We start from the raw sequence: 8288 nt of genomic DNA on the forward strand, positions 1-8288 counted from the left end.
CTACACCTGCTATCTTACTCATTATGGATAGATCATCCTGCCTGTCAATCCTTTCTACTCTGACGTCACCTCGTGGAAAACCGAATGCCAATTCTACATCACTTTCATCTATGTGCAAATCAGGCCCACTACCTGGTAGTGCAATGTTGCATTTAATTGGATCAAAATTGTTTAACAACCAATAGGCCAACTCTCTAGGTATTGCAGCGACATTGTAATGTATAAGTTCTCCAAACCCCATTTCTGTAACTGCTGCTATTTGTTTTTCATTCAAAGATTGTAAAATCTCTACAAATTTTCTTATATTCCTCTTGATTACGAGTGTTGCCCCATCATCAGTTGTATCACTACTATTGCTTACAACGATTGCAGTTGAGGCTTTATTACCCTTTGTACCTATAATGTTTACAATGATTGACATTAACATTTATAATATCTACATAGCTAGTACGAAACATCACTACAATAGAGGAGATACATCAATACAGCAGATACATCAATACAAAATACAACAATACAAGGGAGATATCAAACTTTCTTACATCAATACAGAGCATATATACATCAACACAACAGATACATCAACAAAAGAGGATATACATCAACACATCACTTAAATGAAGGCCAAATTTCTTTTTGATCATCAACACAGCAGATACATCACTGCAAAAGAGGAGACACATCACAATTACTATGGCAAGAGATCAATATTGTCTGCTAAATGTCAAGAGAAATTTCAAATTAAATGTGCAAAGAACTAGTTTCTACAATATCTACACAATACATTGGACAAATCAATACAACAAAACAACACACTGCCTTCATTATCACCAAAACAAGTACTAGATTCACTGGACAAACTCATACCCAATTGTAATCGGCCAAAATAGTGTGACATTTTCGGAAAAACCCAATATCTAAACAATACATTGGACAAATCAATACAACAAGACAACACACAACCTTCATTATCACCAAAACAAGTAATAGATTCACTGGACAAACTCCATTGATACCCAATTGTAATCGGCCAAAACATTGTGACATTTTCGGAGTTCACATAAATGAACACCAAAGGAAGCAAAATTCTACCGAAAACACCAAATTAAGAACGAAGAACAGAAAACATAGACATTAAATCATCTCTAGATAATTCCCCAACATGTTTCGCAGCCATTCTCTTCAACCGGGACATTGTTGTTCGATGATAATTGATGCCGGAGAGAGCTTGAATCTGTTTGCTTCAACACTAGGATTCGTCTGCTTCAATAGTTGAGGGAGAGAGAGTGAATACATTCCTAGAATAAGAAGCATGATTGATCGGAAAATTAGGGGAGAGAGAGGGAGAGATTATACGGAAGATATGTTCATTTCCAGAAATCTTGTTGCCTACCAAAAATAAAAATGGACGAGATTTTTAAATCTGACTCAATTACCTTCTTTAGATATTTCTCCCAAATAGTATTGACATCCATTTAACTAAATTAGAAGCATACGATTTCAAAATCGTATGACATAGATTTGGTAGTTGTTATTTACTTAAGAGTGGTATCACCCTAGTCCAGCCCTATATATATATATATATATATATATATATATATATAGGGTAGTGATCAAGATATAACTAATCTTAAGTGTATAACTAGAGAACAAATCTCAGCCACACATCTTAATGGAACAAATATTATTTATTTTAATTATATAAAATAGGCCAAGGGTATTTTGGAAATTACAATATGAAATTTAAATCTGCGTAGGTTTCCTTTCTTTCTCCTTCAAATCTGCGATCAAATATCCATTGATTTCCTTCCAAATCTGCGTAGGTGCAGCTGCTGGCGTAGCCGCAATGCTCGCCTTGCTTCCGCGATCGCGGGGGTGGAATTCGTGCGTGGAGAGCATGACGGCGGGGTGGCGATCGCGGCGTGGCCTATGCATTCCGACCAGCCGAGCAACGCCGCGCTGGTTGCAGATGTTTTGAAGACGGAGATTGTGGTGAGGGAGTGGAAGGATAGGGCGGGAGTAGTGAAGGCGTCGTTGATTGAGAGTGTCGTGAGGAGATTCATGGCGTCGGAAGAAGGGTGTCAGATTAAGGAGACGGCGGAGAAGTTGGGCGCCGCCGTGAGGGAGGCGACGGAGGCGGGCGGCGTTTCGAGGATTGAGTTGGATTCGTTCATTGCTCATGTCATTAGATAGGATGCATGCCCCATTACATGTCTAAATAAAATCAGAACAAGAGTGATGTGTTTTGTAAACAAGAGTGAAGTAAAATCATAATAAGAGTGATGTGTTCTGTGAACAAGAGTGAAGTGTTTTGTGAACAAGAGTGAAGTAAAATCATAATAAGAGTGATGCGTTTTGTAAACAAGAGTGAAGTAAAATCATGGTAAGAGTGATGTGTTTTGTAAACAAGAGTGAAGTAAAATCATGCTAAGAGTGATGCGTTTTGTAAACAAGAGTGATGTGTTTTGTAAACAAGAGTGAAGTAAAATCATAATAAGAGTAATGTGTTCTGTGAACAAGAGTGAAGTGTTTTGTGAACAAGAGTGAAGTAAAATCATAATAAGAGTGATGCGTTTTGTAAACAAGAGTGAAGTAAAATCATGGTAAGAGTGATGCGTTTTGTGAACAAGAGTGAAGCGTTTTCTGAACAAGAGTGAAGTAAAATCAGAATAAGAGTGATGTGTTTTGTGAACAAGAGTGAAGTAAAATCAGAACAAGAGTGAAGCGTTTTCTGAACAAGAGTGAAGTAAAATCAGAATAAGAGTGATGTGTTTTGTGAACAAGAGTGAAGTAAAATCAAAATAAGAGTGATGTGTTTTGTGAACAAGAGTGAAGTGTTTTCTGAACAAGAGTGAAGTGTTTTGTGAACAAGAGTGAAGTAAAATCAGAATAAGAGTGATGTGTTTTGTGAACAAGAGTGAAGTAAAATCAGAATAAGAGTGATGTGTTTTGTGAACAAGAGTGAAGTAAAATCAGAATAAGAGTGATGTGTTTTGTGAACAAGAGTGAAGCGTTTTCTAAACAAGAGTGAAGTAAAATCAGATTGATCAAACACCTTCTAGCATCAACATTTACAAATTTCTCTCTGATCAAATAAATAATTAAGAATGAAAATTTAGCCGAATTAGAAGAGGATGAACTTCAATTACTATTATTACAAGAATTTCCGTAGCTCAATTCGCCGTATTTATAGCTGAAACCGATCGCCGCCTTTGCTCGGGCAAATTCTAGCTTTGATGAACAGAGCTCTGAATTCTTCAATAATTCTTGAATTCACATACAACATTCAGCAACCTAAGAGTAATTAAACTCAATTTCGAGCCGGAATTCCCATATCGGATGATGATTCCGGCGAGCAGCGACTTGTCGATCACCGTCTTCAGCTTCACATTCTTCGGCCCGGTCAGCTTCTGCGCGCGCTTCGCGATCTCCGCCAGATGCTGCGGCTCCAGCTCCACCACCGACGCCACTGTCGCCACCTCCGTCTCCGACAGCCGGTTCGCGATCAGCTCGAACTCCGCCGCGATCTCCTTGATCAGATCCACTCGCTTCATGTCCGTGAAGTTAACCTTCAAATGAAGTAAAAATTTACATAATCTAATTTTTTGTGCAATGACAATAATACCCCTGACTTGTTATTATGGAGTAAATTTGTGATTGAGGGAGCTAATATCTCATTAAATTCAAAAATTAATATTAGCCCTTGATTTTTTTGATCTTGTGGCTATTATTTGTTCTCTAGTTATATGGTTAAGAGGTGTTTGGCATAGATCACTACTATATATATATATATAGGGATGTATTCATTTCCTTTTTTCATATTTCCTCCTATTTCCTTCTTGATCTTAGCCGTTGATTTCATGTATCCAATGGCCTAAATTAGTGTGTTTAATCATTTAATTTAATGATTAAAAAAAACGAAAAGGGCTTAATTGGTAATCAATAATTTGGTTGGTTATGGCAACTTCCTAAATTTACTCCAACTCAATCTTCACGGTTATTATTCCTTGCCAAACGCCATTGACATGAATTTCTCCATTACATTTGTGCTTTATGAGAGGCAGCGACGGGGAACAGAGGTTGATGCGACGTCGGCTCTGTGCTGGATCGCGCACAGCCATGGCGGGAGGAAAACAGCAACATCCGTTCAATGGCGACCCTAGTGGTGGCAGCGGTGGCTGATCAACAGCGATGATGGAGAGTCGCGGCTGCGACGAATCGCAGCGGCGCTGAGAGAAGAAGATAGGCGGAGAGTTGAGCTTTCGAGCTCGCCGACGGTGACGACGGAGTACAGATCGGAGGGCAGAGAAAGCGAGGTTGGGAACATGGGTAGTAGCTGCGCGAAGGACAGACCTAAACATGGGTAGTAGCCGTGCAGCAGTTCAGCGACGGAACGCCGACGAAGGAGAGAGAGCAGACCTAAACAATGGCTGACGGTGACGGAGAATTTTCTAAGAGAGAGGGAGCGCTGCGTGAAAGGAGATGCTATACTTTGTTGAATTCTGATATGTAGAGTATAATGCGCAGTTTAGTTTCTGTAATGCATCATATGTGATATGTAATGAACATTGATCTTGACCCGTTTAATTAAACTTATGCAGTGTTTCGATGTTTGGCTCACGTTTCCTGTTTTCCCTAAGGGTTTAACAAGCCTAGGGGCTAGGGTGTAGTACGTTCTAAGTCTAAATAATGTTGTCCAAATACACGAGATGCAGTATTTCATCTGGGGTCGCACATTCATAGCGTGTATGTTTTTTTAGTGATATACATAATGTACATATTATATAGTATAATGCGCAGTTTAGTTTCTGTAATGCATTATTTGTGATATGTAATAAACATTTATCCTGGTCCGTTTGATTTAGTTGTGCAGTGTTTCGATGTTTGGTTCACGTTTCTTGTTTTCCCTTAGGGTTTAACAAGCCTAGGGGCTAGGGTGTAGTACATTCTAAGTCTAAATAACGTTGTCCAAATACACGAGTTGCAGTAATTCATCTGGGGTCGCACATTCATAACGCGTAGGTTTTTTTTACTGATATACATAATGTACATATTATATAGTATAATGCGCATTTTAGTTTCTATAATGCATTATTTGTGATATGTAATGAACATTTATCCTGATCCGTTTAACTTATGTTGTGCCGTGTTTCTATGTTTGGTTCACGTTTCTTGTTTTCCCTAAGGGTTTAACAAGCCTAGGGGCTAGGGTGTAGTACGTTCTAAGTCTAAATAACGTTGTCCAAATACACGAGCTGCAGTAATTCGTCTGGGTTGTAGAGTATAATACGTAGTTTAGTTTCTGTAATGCATGTTTTGTGATATGTAATTCACATTTATCCTGCCCCGTTTAATTTAAGTTGGGCCGTGTTTAGATGTTTGGCGCACGTTTCTTGTTTTCCCTAAGGGTTTAACAAGCCTAGGGGCTAGGGTCTAGTAAGTACACATTAATAACAACGTTAACAAAGACCATTAGTTTGATTTATAAAACTAGTGTGTAGTTATAATCGCGGATATGCACTAATTTTGACTGATTTACATAATGTACATATTATGTAAGAGACGAGGGCCCTTTCTTCCTCTACGGCTCTTCGGCTCACCCTTAGGGTCTAGGGTCTATTTATAAATCAAACTAATGGTCTTTGTTAACGTTGTTATTAATGTGTACTTACTAAACCCTAGCCCTTGGGCTTGTTAAACCCTTAGGGAAAACAAGAAACGTGCGCCAAACATCTAAACACGGCCCAACTTAAATTAAACGGGGCAGGATAAATATGAATTATATATCACAAAACATGCATTACAGAAACTAAACTATGCATTATACTCTACAACAAATGTACATTACGTACATCTGTTTTAAAAATGTCTACGCGCTATGAACGTGCAACCCCAGACGAATTACTGCAGCTCGTGTATTTGGACAACGTTATGTAGACTTAGAACGTACTACACCCTAGCCCCTAGGCTTGTTAAACCCTTAGGGAAAGCAAGAAACGTGAACCAAACATAGAAACACGGCACAACTTAAGTTAAACGGATCAGGATAAATGTTCATTACATATCACAAATAATGCATTACAGAAACTAAAATGCGCAATTTCACAGTCATAGAGCATATTCTCAAATACACACAAAAAGTTATATAATGCACAATTCAGTACAAATAATGCAATGACATGCAGATATGATGCACAAGATTTTGATCCGTTTTCTGTATATGGATTAGTATAGTTATTGTGTAATGTACGAACGCATTATTTGGTGTAGGCATTGCATTATGCACTAGGATTTGTAAATTATGTGGTTTATGTTAAGCAATATGAGAGTTAATCGTACACGTATATGGACAAATAACATAATACACACTACATTGTAAAATAACGTGGACTGCATTTAAAATAAAGGCAATCCGAATAAACGACATGCACAAACTGTTCGGCTGCGTGTTTGAAATTTCACAGTCATAAAACACATTCTCAAAAACAGAGTACTGCCCCAAAACCAATCTCCGTAACCGCCCTTTTCTGTCTTGGATTTAACTGCTTCAAGTAGTTAAAAAATTCCAGTGGTGGTCGTCTACAGTACAGCCGATTAGGCTTTCGTCCCTTTAGCTGTTTCTTTTCAGCATCACCTGCGACCGCACTGGGAGCGCCCTCTGCCAACCTATCCCTGAGCCTCTTAGCCAAAGCAACTGGTATAACATCATCTACTGTATCATCTATTTCTGATTGTAGCCGCTTCTCTGAAATAGAACAAACAAAGAAAACTATCATAACATTTTCAATAAAGTCTATATAATACTTATAGATGTTCACATGATAATGCATTAAATATTACTGATAATGCATTGTCTCAACATGATAATGCATTAAATATTACTGATAATGCATTGTCTCAACATGATACTGCATTAAATAATACTGATAATGCATTGTCTCAACATGATAATGCATATAATATTACTAATAATGCATTGTCTCAACATGATAATGCGCATGGGTTATACATAAAATATAGTAAACTGTATAAATGATACCATTCATATAATGTAGTCAATACTACAAAAAATGCAATATTATAGTTTCAACATGCATTGCCCACACAACATAATAAAAGAAGCTCATTCAAACTGAGGATCTATGGCAACACATCCAAATCCCTGAATAATGCATAATTTAGTTAACTTAATGCATAAATAATGTTCTATACTGCATAGTCTACACTATTAAATGCACAAACGAACTGATAGTGCAGCGTCTCAACATGAAAACGCACATGTGTTACACACATAATGTTTGAAACTATATACATTATACAACTCATATAATGCATTCAATAGTAGAAAAAAATCCAATTTTACTGTTTGCCAATGCATTGGCCACACAACATAATACAAAAAACACATCCAGACTGAGCAAATATGACAACACATCCAACACCCTTAATAATGCATATTGTAGTTACCATAATGCATAAAGTATGTTTCATAATGCATAGTTTACACTAAAATATGCACATACAAACTACTTCACGAGTTTAATCAACACAACACAAAACACACGACACTATGCACATTGCATAATTTACTGCACATAAAGAATACCAATCATATAATGCACAATATACTCCAAAAAATGTACAATTACAGTTTCATAATGCATTACCCACACAAATTGATAAACCTATTCCATCCGGACTGAGCACATATACACCAACAGATTAAAGAACATTGTAAAGTTATTCCTTTTTAAACTGGATAATGAGCAATCAACAGAGTTGCAAATACCCTTTCAAGCAAGCAACAAATAAGATATTGAATAGCGTCGGAAATTTCACCTGCATCCTCTGATGCTTGAGAGAGTGGTCGACCTCTCGTAGGCATTTGCAAAGTTGAATGCTTTCCATTTACATACCTGCAAGATTTGTTGAATATTCGTCGAAACGAGTCAAGGCCGGTCGATTTGTGGCAGATGTAACCACGGTGGAGTGTAATCGCCGAAATATGTCACGGAGGCTGTCAAAATCGATTTGTGGGAGATGTAACTAGGGTTTTAGAGAGTGGAAGGAGTGGGGAGAGTCGAATCGTATGCTGGAGAGAAGTTGGAGAAAACTGAAGAGGCGTAAGATTGCAAATCGCTTAAAATTCGCTATTGCCAAAAATATGGCGGTTCCATTTTACTAACTTTACTATATTACCCCCATAATGCACAACTAAAGGTTCTATAATGCAACGCGGAAATCATTATTAAGGATTAACGTGGTCCGTTGATTGAAAAGATCTAACG

This window comes from Salvia splendens, chromosome 20 (assembly GCF_004379255.2).
Source record: "Salvia splendens isolate huo1 chromosome 20, SspV2, whole genome shotgun sequence".
Lineage (NCBI taxonomy): Eukaryota > Viridiplantae > Streptophyta > Magnoliopsida > Lamiales > Lamiaceae > Salvia > Salvia splendens.